We start from the raw sequence: 21,397 nt of genomic DNA, 5'->3' as shown, positions 1-21,397 counted from the left end.
GTAAAAAATGTTTACCTTTCTTGATCCTTAAAGAGAACTATTTTTTTCTTTTTGGTTCTTCTGTTATTTTCTCTAATATCTCTATGTTATAAGCTTACATGTTAGCTTTTGATTTATTAATTATAGTCACAATCTATTATTAGCTTTCTGTTGTGAAGAATTATGATTTAATCATTCACATAACTATGCTAAATTTTGTTTTTCTCTTAGTTGCCTTTGTTATTTATTTTTGTTTCTATCAATTATAAACAGCATCTCTTTACTCCACTTTGTCCCCACTTTTAGCCATCTGGATTTATACATTAGTATTGTCAAATTTAATAACATTTTATTTTTGTTCCATATCAATAAATTTTTCTATTTTTATATGTAATTTTTTGTTTTACCTAACATCTGTGTATAGCACTTACTGTGTATAGCACTGTTACAAGCACTTTTTGTAAAGTAACTCATTTAAGACTCACAAGACTATAAAATAGATAGCTATTATTATTACCTTACAGAAAGGAAATTGAGTAACATAGAAATTAAGTAAATTTCTGGATTCATAAAGCCAGTAAGAATTTTAGGTGGTAATCTGCATCTCCGCCTTGTCCAGCATGATAGGCTCCTGTCCTCTGTAGCCCTAAGGAATATGCCAAGGACCCCTGGTCCATCCTTCCAGTGTCTGGTCTACACCCAAAGATGATTAAAAGGATTGTTTGTATCGACAATAAAATCGAGCGCTCAAAAAAAAAAAAAAAAAAAAAAAGAATTTCAGGACTCCTGTTCCTAACAATTGTATAATACTCTCTCTTTTTGAAAATCATTAACGACTATTCACCTTCCACTGACAATAACTAGTCATAGGACACTACTTGCAATGCCAAGTAGTGTCCTATGATTACATTTAGTTTCTTATTTGGTTTATTTGTTTCTTAGAGTCCCTAATGGCTTTCTCCCCACCCCACCCCCCCTTACATTGCCTGCCTTTTCTGTCTCCTAAATTCTTTTATTAAGAGTAGTATTAAATTTTGTTTTTCCCTCTGAAACCTTTTCCCAAGCCTCCCATTATCCTGCTCCAAGTATGAATCGCTGCACAATCCTCTCTGGAACTGGATCATCTGATTGCTAGATCTCTCATTTTCCTCCTTGGTTTTCTTTCTCACTGTGCTATAATGGATCTTCAATTAATCCAGGAATTTGCACTGTAGTAAATTCCGCATTTTACTCAAATGCAGATGGTACTTGGACCTTCATTTGAGAATCTAACTGTAGGGCATAGAAGAGAAAGAGGCAGATTAATTAACAAGTCAGTGTCTTCTGATAAATACTTTAAGAGGAAGCAGAGCAGACAAAATCAGTATGTCAAGTTCTCTAAAGTACCTGAGTCCCACTAGAGTTAAAGAGATGGTAATTCTTCACATACATGTAAATGAACTGAAAGGATATGGATGTCATTATCAGATTCTTTTTTTATTTTTTAAAAAAAGCTCATTTACTTAAATAAAGAATCTTTAATTATCAAAATTCCAAACTTTGAAATGATAATATTTTCATTTGCTTTGCAAAGTACCAATTATACAGAATAATGTTTTTTCTGCATACATGATTGATGTATTTCTCCCAAACACAGATCCATAACCTCATCTTGCCCTTTTAAAATAAATAACAATTTTCAGACTTGTCTTTTCCCAAGCATATCTCTTCTTCTCTGAACCCCTAGGTGTTTGTTCATTGTGTCAGGGAAAACCTCAGGCTTGAAGACAAAACTTAACAGGTAAACGTGTTGAAACTGGAAACTATCTTTGCTGTCAGCTATGTCAGTTTGCGAAAAGATCACCAAAGAATCTATTTAGTTGAAAATAAATATTCAAATAAAGTCAATATTTGATTCAGCCTATTTCATTCATTTATTAAGAACTTAAGCTATTTTTTCACTGTGTTATTATAAATGCAGATAGGTAGAAACATAACTCGAACTATGAGGGAAGTAAAGGTGACAGGATTTTTGTTAGATACTTGAAGTAGATTGTCTTGTCTTCCTCTAGTGTATATCCACTAGACAAGTAGTTATGATTGCACTACAGATTTTAAATTCTACAGGGACGTTACACACTCTGATTGAAGTTTAACATAATCGGGCCCAAAATAAGCATGGCCAGATGCCAAGTGAAATTTTCCCTAAACATGCATGTCTTGCCCATTTTCCTAATCCCAGACAAGGGTTGCTTCAACTCTATTCACCACCTCTATTAGTTGGAAAAAAAGCCCTTGACTTTCTTTTCCTTAAATTGTCTCTTCTAGCCCGTACTTTTTACCTGGTGAAAATAAGTTTGCGGCCAATATTTAATGGCTGACATATGAATTGATTTAGCAAAACTTAGGTCTGCTCAGCTTGCAGTTTTAAAGATATTTTTATCCAAAAATGATTAACGTATTTTTATACATAGAAATTTCCTTGATTTTTAGGCTAGTCACACAGGAAAAAGGAAGCAAGAGAGGAGGTAAAGGGAAAGAGAAGGGGTGCCTGGAAGGTATCTGCTATGAGCCAGCACTGGTTTTGCCTTTGAACCTTTCACTGTTCACTAATCTAAAAGCTCCTTCATTCACAATTTGGAAAAGGGCTCACGTCTTTCCTTTCCATTAGTCGGCTTGTGATTCAGGGTTTTTTTTTATTGTTGTTTTTTTAAAGAGTCAGTTTACCTATAACATATTGTGACCAAAAATAAACTAAAAGCAAAAGAAGAAAAGTTTACTAATTCACTTATATACTACAGGGTAATGAGAAAATACTAAGCCTTAAATCAAGGGGGTATCAGTATATGAATCACTTTTATCCACTAAAAATGCACTTACTGATGGCCTATTCTACACAGGTACTTAGTGAAAATAAAGATCCCACTCTTCACTTCACTTTGGCAGTGCATACACTAAAATTGGAACTATATGAGGAAGATTAGCATGGCCCCTGTGCAAGGATGGCATGAAAATTCATGAAGCATTCTGTATCTAAAAAGAGAAAGAAATAAAGGCCTCACTGATAATTATATCCATATCACTCAAACTTAGAAAAAAAATGTAATCCTAATTTCTCCCTGTTACTTATGTTTATTTTTTTGTGGCAAAAAAAAGTATTCTTGCCCTTTACTATTGCAAAAGAATATTCCCTATGTTTTTTAAGTCTTCTGTGATGGCTTATTATGTCAGCTGTGGTTGGTACATGCTGGAATGGGATACCTTTCCAAGAGTTTAGACTCTAGTCTGGGACATAGATTAATCAAAATATGATGATTTAATGTTGTAATCATGTTTGTGATCTCAAGTTGAGGGTTTTTTTTTTAATATAATAAGTAACGACAATGACTATTATCTCTATTTTGGCAGGGGAGGGGTACTAATGGCCAACATTAGAGAGATATAATATTAGAACAGTAACACAAAATACTAATAAAATAGTGCCATTTGGGTTTCACTATTTTCTTTTAATTACAACAGAATATAAGCTTAGCTTTTGTCATTTACCAATGCTTTCAATTATAATACATCAAGTGAAAAAACAGGTGGTTCTCCCTGGGCCTGTGGTTGAGTTCTCTGGTCCCAGGATTAGAAACGAGTTGCCTCGTCACAGATAGATGAAACCACCACAGCAAGCAAAGCCGAGGAGGAGAGGAATTGAGGAAGTAATTGGACCTATAAGAGTGTACCAGTTATGTCAAAAAATTATATGATTCTAGCCTCTTTCATTAATAATTTAAAAAGCCCAAAGAATGGGGGTGTTTTGGCTGTCTCCTTCTAGTACCTACCTACAAGTTACATGCATGGAACACTCAAAACTTCTGTTGCCAGTTTAGGCTTAAAAAGCGGTTCAGGGATTAGAATGTCTTTCTCTTCTCCCCTGTCCTGCCTGTGGCCAAAATATACCCACAACTCTCTCACTTCAGAATCAGTTTTGAAGGCAGAGGCAGCACTTGCAGAGTGGCTGGATTATCATGTGCTCAATGCCTAGCACAAAGGGAACTAAAACATGTTTGTTGGATGAGGAATGTTCCTGTGCAAACATTTCTAACAACATAGTTTTAATAGAATGGTATGGTTATGTCCATTGGCGAAATGTGGAAGGCAGAATTTCAAAGACAAAGCCCTTGTCAATAAAAGTAGAAGATTGGAGGTGGGTGCACACAGGGCATCTGACTCTGGAGCTGCAATAATGTTGGAGTCCCTGCAGTCAAGGGGCAACCATTGCTTTTTTTCTGTCAATTGAGTTAAGTGTGTTTATGGAGTTGAATGTTATTTCGCTTTAAGAGAGTTAATTAATGAAAGGTTAAATAAAGCCACAGTTTTTACTTAAAGGAAACAGAGAATATTAGGAATTACTTTAATTGTGAGCAATGTGTCAAGATTGTTTTCCAAATTAATCTTCCTGTAATTTATTTTAACTCCTCTTAAAAAAAAAAAAAAAGAGGGTACATTCTACTCAATCCTCTCTCTCTCACACACACACACACACACGCACACACACAGTGTTTAGTCAGGTCCTGCTTAGATTACAATAAACAACATGAATTAATTACAGGCATTAGAGCTTTGCTTCCCAAGGTGTTTGCTTTCCAAATATTAGTTTTCCCAGTTTGCTGTTGGAAGCACCCATTTCTGGTTAAAGAAGAGGCTTATTCTGAAAAATGACTCCAAAAAAGACCCCAATTTCCAGAGGTCAGAAGTGTTACACATTTAATTGTGTCTTTTAAAGGCAATTCAACTGAAAAATTCCTAGAGAAAGAAAGCAGAACATTTTTGGAACAGCTTGACTGTTAACATTTGTTCTTAATCTATCAAAATTCTCCTACTCATGTTCACAGAGTTTCTGAATATTCTCTGAAGGCTTTTCAGAGTTGGAAATCAGTACAATCCCAGTAGTAGGGTAGGATTTAAAAGGATGGAGGAGGTGTCCTATTGATGTTTTTTTCCTTGAATGTCAATGAGTCAGAAAACTCTAAGACCTTTTTAGAAGTCAGCATTTGTTTTCTTTTGTTTTATTCCCTCTTGATCTCTTTAAGAGGAATGTGTTGGAGGGTAATGTAGAAAAATAGGAAGAAGGGAAAGTGTGGGAAGAGGAGAGATAGATCTAAGATTGAGGATGGTAAAGGTAGGGCGAAATTGTCAGGATTTAAGCAGCTTCCAGCTAACTTACCATCATGAGCTCTGTGTACTGACATTATAATAGCCTGCAATATGAAACCCCAGGAAAGGCAAGGAAAAAACGGGGGGTGGGGAAATTCAAGGTTTCCCATACAATAAATTCTGGCCAAGAGCCAGAATCTTTCAGGGTTTTGCAGTCATTTCCAGACTGGCCATGTTTCTTATTTGTTGTTATGTTTTAACTTTACATACTCACGCAGATTTTCTGGAAGTTAAAGAGGAGAGTTTACAATATGTTGGCCTTGCCTGCTATGATTTATGATAAACAGTAACCCTCTGCAGTGTTAATGACAACTGGACAAAACACGCTCATAAAAATACAGGATAACATTATATAGGACTAAAGAATCACCAATGTTAAAATTCAAGAAATGTTAGGTCTATGAAGAATGACAAAATAGAGTTGCAGAAAAACAGAGTTACTGAAGATAAGTGGCTAAACCCAAAGTCAGGCAGGTATAAGGAAGGCAGCAAGGGATAAAACATCAAAAGAAAGTCATATACCTCTATCTCTGTCTCAGCGGAGAGAGTCAACAAGATTACTAGGTCCTTTCCTCCTCCCGAAATGCAAGGGAAATGAACACAGTCTTAGAAATAAGTGAGGAATAGATATACCAGCTCACCATGTACCACCCCTAGTGCCAACACTGATGATTTGTTCAGGGTCAGATTAATACCTTTAGGGACTCTTAGCTTGGAGCTTGACTTCTCCTATTGGCTTGGGGTTGATGCTCAGCTTTTCTGGTGTCTTGTTCCCAGACTGAGTCTGCCTGTTGGCTTACCCACCATTACTGAACTCCTTCCAGATCCGAACAGGAGCTGGGGAAGGCAGAGGGAGAGAGATGGGGCACAGGTATAGAGCTTACACTGGGTTACTGTGAAAAGTCTTTCAGAATCGTCATTCCTCTGAAGTGACCACCTGTCACAGACCTCAGCACTCCTGTGCAGTGAAGAGGGTACTGAGCAGTCCTCGTCCTTATCGTGAGCTGCTGCATCTGAGGTGAGGTTGGTGAAGATGAAATCCTGACAGTGCCATGGTGGTCACTTTGCAGTTCATTTTTTAGTAATGCCACTGAAGAGAAAATGTCTGTACTTAAAGTAATCATAGGCTTTCTCCTCTAATACCAGCCTTCCCTGCCAAGGTGTCAGCAGCACAAAGAGCCACAGTATTCCTCCATCACAGAGTAAGCAGCACATCCCGCCGCTAGCTCCCAGCTCCCTGGCTGGACAGGAGCACAGCTGGACTTTCATTTAATGAGTGGTGGATTCAAGCTGATTACTTTTGTTTGGCCTTCACTGAAGACAACAGAGTAGGAGGTGTTTTACATTTGTTTTGTGTTCAAAGCCTAATACGGGATGACTCAAGAACATTTTCTTCTCAGAGCAATGGTTGTTAATAAAAAATCACATAAAATTCTTTTTAAAGGAACATTAAGAAAATGTTCAGAATTTTATGTAGAATGTACCTATTACTTGCATTATTAGAAAAATAAAATAAGATTAATTTAAAAGAGAAAATTATCTGAATATTTTAAGTAATTGTCTTAAAGATAAATTGTTTTTTTTTCCTTATTGTTTTCTACAATTTCCTCTACCCCCAGGGCCCCAACTTTCACCTATAGGCTAATGGTACCCAGTCTTTCATCCCAGGCTTTCATATGATCACCAAACTCACATGTGCCCAAATGGCTACTTGTCATCTCAAATATATATATACATATCCCACACTAGATGATAAATTTATTAAAAGTAAGGTCCCTGCTCTCGTCACCTTTACATACCACTTTTTTATACCAAATAACACACTGTAGGTGCCCTAGAAATATGGGAATGAAGAAAAAACACTGTCTCTAAGCTATTCAGCTGATCAGGTCACAAACGTGGTGATGCTTTGGCTGAGTGAAATAATATATTCTCTTTTCCATTATCATTATTATGCTACAAGGGAAAAGACCACAAGAAAGCTTTGTTTCAGCTAGTTTTCCCTTTTCCTCAAATAATATGAAAATGCCTATTATAAAAACTACCATTAAAGAGCCAGAGATGCTTTAATGGAATCTCAGGGTGAAGGAAAAAAAATTTCTGTGTGCCAGCAGCCTAATATTTTCCTGTTTCATCTGTCCTGCTGGGGATTATAATTCAGAAACAGATCTCCAGCTGAGCGGAGGAAAAAATTAGATGCTTAATGAAAATGGTCAAATGTCATCACCAGCTGTTTTGTGAGAGGAGCTGTGTCATGAGCCATCCACATGTAAAATGGACTTTTGCTAAATCTCAGCCATCTGCAGGGTCAAGAGAATCTCAATACTTATGTCTCCTGAAGGAACCATTTCAGTTTTGTGGTTTTTCTGATGCTAAGAAATACAAACACTTGTCATTTACTACTGGGTACTTATAGGAATGGAGTCAACTTTTTCCTAAGAAACCCAAAGACTAAAATGAGAATTTCAGAAAAGAAAAATGTGTTCTATGGTAGGAAAATATATATCAAAAAAGCTTGAGAAGTAGGAAAAAAGGTAACTCTGGTTAATAAAATGTAGATTAATGAGAGCCTGACAATACTTTTGTTTCCAGTATATTTTTGAAATTTATAAACTATTAGTTCTCCTTTTTTCCTTAGGCATTACAATACAGAGACTGTGTGAAAGAGTATAATTCTACATAAATATTATTAATTTCATTGAGCATATCTTTGAAGATTTAGTATTTTTATATTTGAGGTCATAGTAGCATATTATAGAGAAGTAATGTAGCACAGAAGAAGGATTTTAGGGCCCCAAGTTAGAAATGCTAGAATATAGTTTTATTATTTAAAAATTTTGTAAATTTTTAGCCCCCCAAAATTTTAAGTACTTCATCTATACAAGAATTAGAAAAGTCTATCTCTACCATCCACTCCCTAAGTTTCTACTTCAGCTCATAAAATGGAAACTACCAACACTTCTCATTCGCAGGCAATTTTTTGGAGCCAAGTACAATTATTTTCTCTGCATTTTACTTCTCTTTCCTCCAAGAAGGAGTAACTTAATGGATTGACGCAATTAAAGAGAGTTTAACATCTTTTTAGTCTTCCTTCCTTTTTTGGAAAAGATAATGCATTAATTTTCCCTGTATAGGTATGACTTTTGTTGTTGTTGTTGAGGTCGAAAATGATTATCTTTGTTTTCAGGTGTCTCAGAATCAAGAAAAGGAGATGATTTAACTGGTATTTTCCAGTGATCCCAACAATAATACTTGTGATGTTAGCTCCAAATCAAGAAGGCAGAATGGGCAACAAACTCTCATTGATTTCAGGACACCATGGAAACCCCACAGATTTTAAGCTATCATATAGCAGTACAAAAAAATTAATTTCATTATCAAAGAAGATAATGTGGGGTTGGAGGTGGTAACGTCAGAGAAGAGAGTCCAACAAATTTCTGAAAGACAAAAAAGTGATCAAAGGCTATTGGTACATGAAACAGAGCAGACCAAAATGCAGATCCAAATCCACTAATAGCTGACAGCAAAAGAGATGGAGGTGGAAGTCAGTCTTCGTTGGAGGCACCAGGCTGAAGTTGGCAAATAAGGCAGAGTGTGGTAATGAGAAATAGAGTAGACGGAAAGATTATCTAGAGGTCCTTGAACCAAATGTACCTCTCGTCCCTTGTTCCTCAGACCATAAAGTAAAGCACCAAGCAGTCTGAGGCCTCTTTGTTCAATAATTGGTGGAACTACTAAGGCTTCTCTTGGGGCTTAAAGTTTAAAACCTCTCTCTCTTTTTTTTTCTTTCTAGCATTTAAAGAGACTGCAAACTGTCAGCTGATGTCTGTATCACTCACCCTGAAACAAATGAGATTATTTGACATAACCTTGCCCACATACATAAAACTGCCAGTCATATTTCAATTCAGTGGTGGGTACTTTTTTGTGAAAACCCTATTTATGCCGCAGCAGAGGGAACTTACACCAACCGCTTAGAATACAGAGCCTCATTTTTTATTTCTAAAAGTAGTTGGATGACAAAAAAAAAAAAAAAAAAAAAAAAGATTTAAAAAGAATAGGAGAACTAAAAGCACAAAGAAAAAGACTAACAAAACAGAAAAACCAATTCTGCGGAAAACAGAAGAAAACTTAGTAATAGCATTTATATAGCATATACTTGGTGTCAGACATTGTTCTAAGGACTTTGCAAATATATTAACTTATGTTTCCCTCACAACCACCTTCCCGCAGTATGTATCACCACTGTCTTCATTTTGCAGATAAGGAAACTGAGGGACAGAGAGGGGTAGTTAGTTACCCAGGGACATACAGCCATAAGTGGTAGAGCCATGATTCTAACAGGGGCACCCTGGCCCTCAGAGTTTTAGCTCTTAATGAATTCGCCAGTGCTAACTGATATCCTGGCTGTGAAGTGAGAAGACATTACATTCATGTAATAAGAACAGAATTCAATGAAAAATGAATAATGCGGCTGCAAGAAGAGATTTTAAAGGTCAAAAACATACTACCAAAATAGAATAAACACACGGCATAATTAATTAAAAGCAAATACGGAAATTTAGAAGAGATTATAACCAGACACACATAAGAGCACATGGTTACATGGTTTAGCCAGAAATGGAACATTCATAAGCACCTTCCCATGTTGGGACAGTAAGGACTATAAATATGTGTAAGAGCTGGCCCTCGAGGAGCTTGTAAGCATTCATGGTTCTATGTAAGGGAAAAAACAAGCAAACTGCTTCTGGGATCCATCAGAAGCTTGGCAGCCTGATACAGAATCGTTAGAGGGAATAAGTGAACACTAACTCCCCAGCCTTATCGTTGATAATGATCCCTCTGACGCATAGAGAAGAGAACCTTCTCCTCCCCACCCCGCCAACCACACTCTTTCCCACACAACACAGGCTCCCATTGTTAGGCTCTGCAGAAAGGGGAATTGCTTCTCAGATGCGGGTCAGCTTTTAAGGTCTCAAATTGAATCTGCTTTGTGCATGTAGACATGCTGCAGGAAAGTTTCAGTAAGGGAGAGCAACTCAGAAAGTCCCTGTGAGAAAGATGGACTTCCTCTTGCCACCTCTTTTGCGCCCATTTCAAAATGCTGTGAGTCCCGGCTCCAACCTCCTAACACAAACACACACAACCATATCGAGGCATCACAAAGAGACTGCGGGAGAAAGTCATCCTAGCATTCCTGAGTCCAACTCACTTCCTCCATCTATGGAAAGGGGAAAAAAAAATCACCCATGGAAGGAATCGATATAGGGAGATAATTGTCCCTGTGATGGTAAAGTTTCTTAAAAGTAGACAACAGAATTCATTCTAGGTGGTACAAGAAGGAAGAGATTTATTAGAGCATACCGAATGGATTACAGAATACTGAACAGATTACAGGAAGACCAGAGAACACAGAGTCTGAGAACAGCTTCCAGGAATTACTCCCAGCTCCTCGTCACACCAGACTACTAGCCTGGAAAAAGGCATGCTTCACCTCAATATTGTAAACAAGTCTCTTTTGCCATAATGAGGAAGCTGCCCCCACCCCACCAACCAGAGAACCATCCTACCTCAACCCAAATTGGAAGGCTGCTGGTATCATCACGACTTTTTCCACCCTGCCCCAAACAAACGAATGCCACCACCCTGCCTGCTTCTCACATTAGTAGCCTGATTGCCAAAGTGAATATGTAGACATTTGAGAAAAATTGTGAACTACTTTATTTAAACCATCCTACAGAAGTGGAATTCATCCTAATATGGAAAGATCGCCACAGAAGGAAATTCCACAGAATTACTTTGTAAACCCTTGCAATATTTAACAACCCACATTATTAAGAAATTCTTCTTTATATCTAACCTAAATCCCTCTTGCTACATTTTAAAACACTTCCTTGTTTCCTTCTTTTGTGGAGATGGAGAACAGCTGGTCAGCATTTTGCATACTTTGCCTCCAGGCTAAAATAATCCCAGCTGTTTTAACCCTTCCTGGAAGGCTGTGCCCTCTCCCCTGTGATTCTGTTTTCTTCTATCACTTTGAATCCTCCCTGTAATTCCTTTTCACCATTAGGGCCGGTCTGGGGACTGAGCAGTGTGAAAAAAACCTCAATCCTTTTTCAACATTATCGATACCAATTCCTAATTTGTAAATAAGTTGTTAGAAGTACTTGAGTCTACAGCCATGCTACCCTGAACTAGCCCCATCTAGTCTGATTTCAGAAGCTAAGCAGGGTTGGGCCTGGTTAGTCCTTGGATGGCAGACCACCCAGGAAGACCAGGTGCTGTAGGCGTACAAAATAAAAAAATAAGGGATTGCAAACTGACAAGGTCCTTGCAATCTGTGAGGTCAACCAAGGGTTGCCTCATCTAAGAAAAAAAAAAAGAAAAGAAAAGCACTTGAATTCATACTGAGCCATAGGCAGTAAATTACATCCTGAGAGCATTGATAATGAAAGGGAAATTACGCCTTCAGGACATGGGAGCATTAAGAGGCAATAAGAACAAGAGGGCGGCAGGAAAGAACAAACCATGGGAGTAACGTAAGGACAATGAGGCATAGTGGACTGCTAGGATGAAAGGAGGGGCAAAGCTACTTTCCTGAGTCCTGGGTGAGTGTGCTCTGGGAGAAAGGCTCTGTGTGTGGTGAGGCAACTGGGTCGCACCCTTAGGGCGGCGGCATTTTCGCACAGCAAATGGGAATTGTAGGAGGTGGGGCAAACGAGCCATCAAAGTGGAAACCACTAGTTCTGAGTGCGACACTGTCTTCCTACCGCCAAGGAGGGGCGCTGCTGCTCCGTTGAGGTGAGATACCAGGTGCGTGTGCCGACAGTGCAGAGAGACTTGGATCAGTCACGGCAGAGCCTCTGCAGAATAAAATACCAGGAACACCTCATATTAGCCCAGCACGTTATGGCCTACGGAGAACTTCCACATTCTTGAATTAACTTATGTCACACATCGCCCTGTGCTGGTAGCAGGCTGCATGTGTTATCATCACTGCTCTACTAGGAAAGAGATGCACAGGGGATCACATGACCGCGAAAAGAGCTGGGAAAAGCACTTCATCCTTCTGACTCCTACTTTGGTGCTCTTTGCTCCACACCACTGTCAGGCCAGGGCTCAGCGAGCACTTGTTTGAGATTTGTCTATAAGGAACAGAAAGCGACTTAGTGAAAGGCTTCTACCATCTGAACCCAAGCCATGCCCAAAGCAAGCTCTGTAAACATTCAAAGGAAGTGAGAATAAATATGACAAAATGGTGAGGAGGAGAACGTTGTTTCCATTGGCACATTGGATGGGAGCCTGTTGATTCTGCCAAATAACTGATTACCTTCAGAAAACCATCTTTACTCTGGTTTAGGATTGGATGAGGGTCCCTTTAACTATTGTTATCTCTTTGGTAAATAATCAATAAATAGAAAGAAGACAATTTCTTAAAATAGATGTGTTCTTTAATAATGTGAAATATAGTCAAAGAATCATTAATGTTATTTCTTATTTGCAATACCCTAAAACAAGCATTATCCAAAACTGAGTATGCTGTGTACATTGAATTGTTATGAGTCAAATAAGAAATGAATACTGTATTGAAACCAAAGCAAAATTTGGTTTTTCTTCAGTAAGAAAGGGCTCCTTCCCACCTCTAGAGTTTCCACACAGATTAAAGAATGGTCTATTTTATTTTAATCAAGCATTTGGCAAAATGTTAACCAGCCACAAATGTGGCCTCTGAGCCCAGGCACCAAAGCAACTAATGCTCTTCCTTCGAGAAATATTATGTCCAACAGATGAGAAGAAGTAGAAAACCATAGTCGTGTCGGAACTAGTTAGTAAGTTCAACTATTTCGATTATAGTGTGAAATTTCTCATGAATCAGCTGTCATCAAGTCATATAGCTCAATATCGATTTTTATTGTACTATATTTTGTTGTGGTCCCCAATATAAATTAATGGTTAGTTTAGTGTGTTCAGTTGTTTATTCATTCAACACTCTAGTAGGAACATGGAAACATTCAGCCTGTACAATTCAGTCAGACCACATGAAACCACTAGTAAAGAGTCAGAGAGATGCATCTGGGCCCTGCTCCACGGGGCGATCATACAGAATGCTAGAGCTAAATCTACCTGACAATCAGAAGGAACAACAATTATACATCTCCAATCCAACCATGGATGTATAACTATAAGCAATGCAATAATAATAGTTAAAAAAAAAAAACCCTCATTCTAAATCCCAAGAGGTTTTCAGTGAAAAAGTACAGCGAAAGTATTTTACATTTGACTTCATCTTTCTATCAATATATTCAAAAAGTTATTCTTGATCATAGGAAGATAAGTTCTCTTAATAATATTCCTCATTCTATAAAAATTTTATGTACCAATTACCATAAGCCTAAAACTTCAATCATGGGGTTATGATATTTATGGTAGTTTGTAGGTTTATATTCTCTATCTCAGATATAACTGAAGAATATCCAAGCTTATTTATTTAATTCCTCAGTAGTTATGATCTGTCTGCACAACATATTTAGTCATTTATTTCTCTTAGTTCATGGTGCAAACAAGGCAAGGTGGCATGTTCAGTCATTTAAAAGTCATTCACTCTGTACAGTAACTGCTGCTGGGCCATCCTCGAAAGGCCACAAAGGAAATGGAGTACTTGTAGATGGTTCATCCCAGACCTACTACCTGCTCATGGAAAACGAGCTCTTGGGATCTCTGAATGTGGACTCTGCCTTTGCTGTCTCTACCTGCAACCTCCTGGTTGTGTAAACTCTGAAATAATAGCCCATTTCACTCAGCCAGTGAATTCGCAGTGAAAGCTCTTGGAGCACTAGGAAATCACTGCGTGCCCAGAGCCTCGACCAAGAGCCACCTTCATTGACTGCAGCTCTTCTCTGCCCTAGCCTGTACTGGGCAAGCTCTTTTGAACTAATGTGGGAAGGCAGACTTCCTCATACCTGTGATCATGAGTCCGCCCTGCTTTTATTTACTGACCAGAGCAGAGAAAGTAACATACATTAGAGCCAAATGTAATTCCCTGAGGGTATTAAAATGAATATACTGTCCCTTTCTCATCAGAGATAAAGTAGAAAAGTGACACATTTGAGTTCTGTTTCATTACACAATCCCTGAGGGCTGTTTCTGAAAGAAATCTAAAGATTAATGAAATACAGAACTTCCACCCTATAAATGAAGAAACTGGTAAATCAATAAATTAATGAAGCAGTTAATGCAAGTCCTTAGTAGAATAATGTATTATTTTTCCACTGCTGAAGTAAGAAATTACCATAAATTTAAAGCAACACAAATTTATTATTTTAGACTTCTGGAGGTCAGAAGTCTAAAACGAGCTGGTAGTATGGCATTCCTTCTGGAAGCTCCACAGGAGAATACATTTTCTTGCCTTTTCCTGCTTCTGGAGGCACTGGCTTTCCTTGGCTCATGGCCTCATAGTCTATCTTCAAAGCCAGCAGCAGAACATTATCAAATATCTTTCCTTTCTGACCTGGCATCAGTTGTCACATATCCTTCTCTGAATCTGACCCTCTGCCTCCCTCTTACAATAACACTTATGATTACATTTGGTCCACCTGGATAATCCAAGATAATCTCCCCAATTCAAGATCTTAATCACGAACACAAATTTCTTTTACCATGAAAGGTAATATATCCGCAGATTTTAGGTATTTGCAGAGAGGTGGGGACACACACAAGACTATCACTCTGCCTAGCACAAACAACAATCAAAAAGTCTAAACCTCATTAGTGAATAAGGTTCTAGCAAGTACATATGTTAATTTTATTCAAGAAATATTTAATAATTTTTTACTAAGTACCAGATACTATAACTGGCAAACATGTCAAAGCAAATAATAGGCTGGAAATACTCCTTAACTAATTTGCAAAGATGTATTTTATTTGCAAAGATATAATTGACAAGTAAAGAAGAATTTACAAGATCCTTTAAAAAAAATTATGAATGGGATTGTGCTGACATATAATAAAGAGCTTGTACTCCCAACATTTAAAAAAAAATCTACAATTCAAAAAGAATGGGATAAACAACTCAAAAGAAAACATGGAAAAATGGGTAATTTACAAAATAAAACAAATGGATAATGCATATATAATAAGAAATCTTTTCTCTGGTTGGCAAGATTAAAAAGACTGGTAATGAGTCAGCCATTACCATGGCCTACAAGGCCTGCATGATCTGGCTCCTCTGTCCCTCTCTGATCTAATCTCCTTATCTCCACATCCCTTATTTGCTCCAGCCAAAAAAATGCCTTTTCACACATTGTAATAAGACAAGCTTGCAATCTACTAAAACTCAACGTATATGCACCATTCGAGCTAGCAATGCACTTATAGAAATTTAATTTTCATAAATATTGATACAAATGAGAAAGCATATATTACAAAATTGGGAAAACTTGGAAACTTTTAAATGTTCCTCAGGTTTGGTTAATAAATTAATATACATTCATAAAACAAAATACTATGTAATAACTAATTTAAGTGTGTGTGTGTGTGTGTGTGTGTGTGTGTGTGCCCACGCATGCATGCAATATTTTTCAAATACATTGACATGGAAAGATTTCTGAACTGTATCATTTAATATAATTAATAACATGTATGTTTTAGTCCTTCAGGCTACTATAACAAAAATACATAATCTGGATAGCTGAAAAACAACAGAAATTTATTTCTCATATTTTTGGAAACTGGAAGTCTAAACTCAGGTTGCCAGCATGGTTGGGTTTCATGGAAAACCGTCTTCCAGTTGTATTCTCCTGCAGTGAGAAGAGGATGAGAGAGCTCCCTGGGGTCTCTTTCATAAGGACAAAAATCCATTCATGAAGGCTCTGCCCTCATGACCTAATTATCTCCTAAAGGCCTCATCTATGATATCATTATATCACTTTTAGGGGTTAGGATTTCAACATATGAATTTGGGACGGACACAAACATTCACATGATGGCGTAAAACCAGAGAAAGTGTTTCTTCAAATCATTCTTTTTATTTGTCCTTCAAATCAGAGAGGAAATACGTTTTCTCCCTCTGGAGTTTCTCTCTATCTTGCAGCTTTGAACTATCTTAGTAAAAACTGGCTTTGTCAAGACATTGGAAAATTTCGTTCCTTGTAGTCTATGTTTTACTATTCAAAGTGAACACAGTCTGCTATATACATTATACTCAAAGCCTTCTGGATATTTTCATTATGTTATATATTATATAGAGACCTTAGGTATGCTTAGTATTTTTATAAGCATATGTTCTCTCTTCCTCATGAGGAAATATAGACCTCATTAAAGTAAAATTTTCTAAAATAAAATGTTTGTTCAAAAAAATTTCAATGCATGTATTAGCATGTGTGTAATTAAAAGATTCCTCCTGCATAAAATGACATAGAAAGTTACATACAATATCTTTAATATTGCAGAACAATATATATTACATATACCCATTTTTGTAACAATAGTAACATGATAGTATATATATAAAATAAATTTGAAAAAATAATATACCACACTGTTAATAATGCTTACCTCTCTGAGACTGATGGTACCAAGAACTCTTACCTTGTTATGTTGTGTATGAATATCACAATAAGTATGTATTTTTAAAATGTTTTTGAAAAGCTAAGTACTAAAAATGAAATGCGTTGTCAATTTGAGAATAACATAAAACAGGCCAGGCCTAGTCCTTTTTTCAAAGCATAAATGTTAATTGCTTTTCACTGATTTGCTTCTTGTGACTCTCTAATTTCTAATTTAATTCTTTGTGACTCCTGATTTTAATTACCATAATAATACAATTCATCATCTAATGAAGATGTAACAACTCTTTGCCATTGATATCCATCCATTGAAATGTCTATTAATGTCAGTGGATAAAAGCAAATTAACTGTCAGAATTATGCTGTGTGACAATCAAACTTCAGCCCTGATCTTCTATTATACATTATGCCTATAAATCATGTCTTCATAGCAGCACCACTCACATACTCCCATTTTTTGTTCGTTTGTTTGTTTGTTTGAAGAAAAATAGTGAACTATGCAAACACTTGCAAAGGGAGTGTCCCCAAAGTAATTAGCTCTTAGAGCTGATCCATCACAGAGAATCTCTCATTTTATAGTAAGATTTTGAGACCCATGAATGTGAAGCCTGCACCACCCTCAAAGGAGGAAATTAAACATCTCTTTAGAAAGTGAAGCTCATAATTTTCTACTTGAATGTAGGCCTTGGGCAAGTTTTTTAAGACCCTGCATTTCCCTTATGGAGAGAGTGAAAGGCTAACAAATTGGCAATCCCAAAATTAAAATTAGAGCTCTCACAAGGACACCCAGTCCCTTCCATTGTTCCTAATTGTTCAGCGTAACAACTAAATAGCCATTTTAGCATCTACATCATGTTATTTAGGGTTCAACCACAATTCCATTTCTAATTTCAATGACCATAATAATCCTCTGGGAGAACAACATTCTAAAAGTCAAAAATTAAAGCAGTTTCTCCTGAGAACTCTCAGGGCTGGCTAATTACACAAATCAACATTTAGTCCATTGGTCTATGAGATTTTATTAGCACTCAAAGTCTTGTGGGGCAACTTGCTGATTCAGAGTACTAAGGAGAGAACCAGCCTGAGATCTGGAGAGTAATCAACTAATCAACGAAGGCAAATGTACAAACAGAATAGACCCTTCTTTAGCCCTCAGTTTTCATCTGAGGATCTTGATCCTGGTCGTTCCACCCATGTGGTTTTTCTGTTTTGTTTTTGTTTTTGTTTTTGTTTTTGTTTTTGTTTTGGTGGCCAGCCTAATGATGCTAATGAGCAGAAAATTCAATAAATTCCCTGAGAATTTAAATTTCTACAGCCTTTTGTTTTGTTTTGTTTTGTTTTGTTTTGTTTTGTTTTGTTTGTGGGGGAGGGGGGAGGTGTTTTGTTTCTTTTTTTAATTCTGAGGTAATGCCTGGACCAAATGAAGGAAAATCTTTATTTATCTCTTTTGATCTTACTCTCTCATTTAAAGCAAAGGTCTCAGTTGGGGACCTGAATGTAAAGACAAATATACTAAAAAACATGATTGTTTGGCATCGTTTCTTTCCAGTACATTGCCTAGAGTCTCCTCCATAATGACTCTGGTCTCAAAAATGGTCAAAAGCAACTGAGTAATTATTTTTACATTATAGACAATGGGGATTTTTGCAATGGGGCCTGTTTTTGGTTTTTATTTTATTTGAAATGTGTAACCTAGATGTCCCTAGATTCTGCCAGCCAAGGAGCACAAGTGAGTCACCTTAACATTAGTTCCCAAATACTGTTGGCTGATGGGCCTCAACCTCCTATTGAGAAGGCCCCTTGCTCCAAAAGTTTCTGCATATCTCTCAGGGTGTAGAGTAAGCGCTTACATTGGTTGATTTTAAGTAGAAAACACCAATTGTGTTAGCTTAAAAAAAGAAAAAAAAATGCATTATAAGGATTAAGAGATGATGACCTGTAGAAGCTGAGGGCAGGGATGTACCTTTCCTCAGAAAAGACTGGAACCAGAAGTCTAAGTCATCCGGAACTTCCCTCTGTCTTTCATTGTTGCTTCTTGCTCTATCTTCTCTCTCTCTCTCTCTCATCTTCTCCTGCTGATCTAACTCAGTAACAGAAAATAAGGGCAACTGAGAACTCCCAAGTTTACATGACAGAGGTCCAACTACCTGGAGAGGGACTGAAAATATTTCCTGGTCCCAATTCTAAATTGCTAGAGCAGGAACTAATAGTCACAGCTTGAGCAGGATATCCACCTCTGTTACAGCCCACTGTGGCAAGTGTGGCAGGGACATGTGGCCCTGGAATGGCCTGGTGGAGAGGTGGGCAGAGAATGTAGTTTCCAGAGATGGGGATGATCAGAGCCAATGCTGACGGCAGAGAACAGCTTCAGAAATAACCCGTTAGGTATGATTGTTCTCCTTCATGACCCCAGAGTGAGCTGCCAGGCTCATGGGAGACAGTCTGCTCCACATTGATTATCTTGTGGGACCATGTCTTCCGTGTTTCTAAAGGTCACTCTGGCAAACAACATGCCCTGTCCTGCCTGTAGCAATGCTGTTACAACAAATTGCAATGATACAAACTCTCAAGATGCTGAAAAGTCACTAAATACATTCAGTCCTTGGGCTCTGGGGCCATCTGTACACATGCTGAAAGGTGAGAAGGTCTCCCTCCATAGGATGCAGATCTCATCCCTGAGTCCGGGCTAGGTTTACTAGCCCAACTTTCCACAACAAAAATCAGAGCATAAATGATGTCTGAGCCCACATTTGTCTGATTCTGAAGTCTCTTATTTTTTCCTATTCTAAAAATAAACTTTTAAAAAGTGTGCAGTGGGTACATTTTGCTTTAATAAAATCTAATGAAGACCAAAAGTTGAAGGGCTTTGGCAGAAGTAGGGTAAAGGCAGGGTGGCAGTCACCTATCCATGTGCGTCCTGACTCCTAAGGTAGGTGCTGGGAGGATTTCTTAGAATCACTGGGCTTTGCTACCTTCTAGACTAGGTGGGTAGAGAAGTCAGAATAAGTTTCAAAAATTTTATAAATACTTAAGTGTTGGCTACTTAATGTTACTGCTGGCGTAAAATTTGAATGTGCACTAATGTTGCGTGTATGACTCTGAGAGAGCATTAAAAGGGAATCCAATTTGGGCTTTGTGTTAGACAGTGGAAAGTACCACAATGAATGTTTTCCTGCCCCTCTGATCAACTCACAGAGACACCTGGTTCTATGTGTTAATTTGAGTTTACTTTCCCTCGGAGTCTTATTAAAATATTTTAAAATAAAAATTAAAAGGACAAAAGCACATATGCCTTAATGATAGAAAAGAGAAGAAGGGGCTACAACAAGCGAACCACTTGAGGAATTTCTAACAGATAAGTGCACATGGTACCTTACTGCAAGATATAATAAACTCCCTGCAATTCAACAGTACAAAAAATAAAAATCTATCTATGGCCATGCTACCATGAACAAGCCTGATCTTGTCTGATCTCAGAAGCTAAGCAGTGTCGGGCTTGGTTAGTACTTGGATGGGAGACCACCAAGGAAGACCAGGTGCTATAGACATAAAATAAATAAAAAATAAAAAAATCTTATGGCCCAGATAGCTTAAGAGGTCAATTTTTATTCAATCCATTCCTGGAATGGGTAATTCCAATGACACTTACTGTTTCAACAACTTAAAAAAAAAATTCTAAACCTATTATATCAAGAATATAAAATTACATAGGATATTTAAAGTTCTTATTGTTATCTAGACTTAAGGCTTGGATTTTTTTTTTTAAGTAAGTTAAAAATTTTAAAATTTTTAAAATTTAATTTTTAAAATATTTAAAATTTTAAAATAAATATTCTTGTTTTTTTTTTTTTCCACTTGAAAACAAAAAGCCAAAGTCCCAGTTTCAGTGAGTGTATTCTTTTGTTTAACTTACCAGGAATCAAAGGGGCTTTACGCATTTCAAGTTAAGGTTCAAAAAAAGTCATTAATATCATACCCATTATGAGAAGCATCGAATCTGGAGAAAATTGTAGTTAAATTATCTCTGGGGCACAAATGAGAGAGTAGGAAAATAAGCAATTTGGTTCTACTCTTCATTTTCCTTTCAGTCTAAGACAAACAGATAAATTGGCTACTTTTTTTAAGGGTCTGATTATAAATATGCTTAATTTAATTAAAATATGCAAGAGGGTTAGGCAGTTGAAAAGCTATCTGTTTAAGGTAACTTAAAAGCTATTCTAACTTCAGACTAGCAAGATCTAATACAAAATGGACAAACAAAACACAGAAAGAAAACTAGAGTTTTAGCTCAGTTATTTATAGGTGGAAAAATCTTAAATAAATATTAGTAAATCAGAAGCCCCAATATATACACTATGACTAAAATAAGAATTGGTTTAAGAAAATGTCTATAGATATAAAGATGGTTCATTATTTTCAAATCTATTAATAGAGCACGTAGATCTTACTTTGATAGAAATTGGAAAATAATTGGTGAAATTGCTTATTAAAGCAAAATTTTTGGTAAAATGGGAAAACAAATATATTTTTTTAACATAATATATAGCGGTCTCAAACAAACAGTTGCTATTACTTGCAAAATACCAGGAATTTACCATTAAAGTACATAATAAGATAAGGATATAACCATTATTATTTAATTTTTTTAAGATGTTCTAGATAATACCAGTAGG

General features: G+C 36.9%; 1 non-coding gene and 1 pseudogene across 1 annotated transcript; both read left to right on the top strand.

Moving 5' to 3' along the window:
- Positions 1-2,892: 2,892 nt before the first annotated feature.
- On the top strand, positions 2,893-2,995 carry LOC118607168. The gene has a single exon (XR_004952713.1). It is a non-coding gene; the product is annotated as a U6 spliceosomal RNA (small nuclear RNA).
- Positions 2,996-20,153: 17,158 nt separating this feature from the next.
- On the top strand, positions 20,154-20,272 carry LOC118607455 (annotated as a pseudogene).
- The last annotated feature ends 1,125 nt before the right edge of the window (positions 20,273-21,397 follow it).

This window comes from Rousettus aegyptiacus, unplaced genomic scaffold (genome assembly GCF_014176215.1).
Source record: "Rousettus aegyptiacus isolate mRouAeg1 unplaced genomic scaffold, mRouAeg1.p scaffold_m13_p_8, whole genome shotgun sequence".
Classification (NCBI taxonomy): domain Eukaryota; kingdom Metazoa; phylum Chordata; class Mammalia; order Chiroptera; family Pteropodidae; genus Rousettus; species Rousettus aegyptiacus.
Note: the sequence above shows the minus strand (reverse complement) of the source record. Positions and strands in the feature narration are given on the sequence as shown.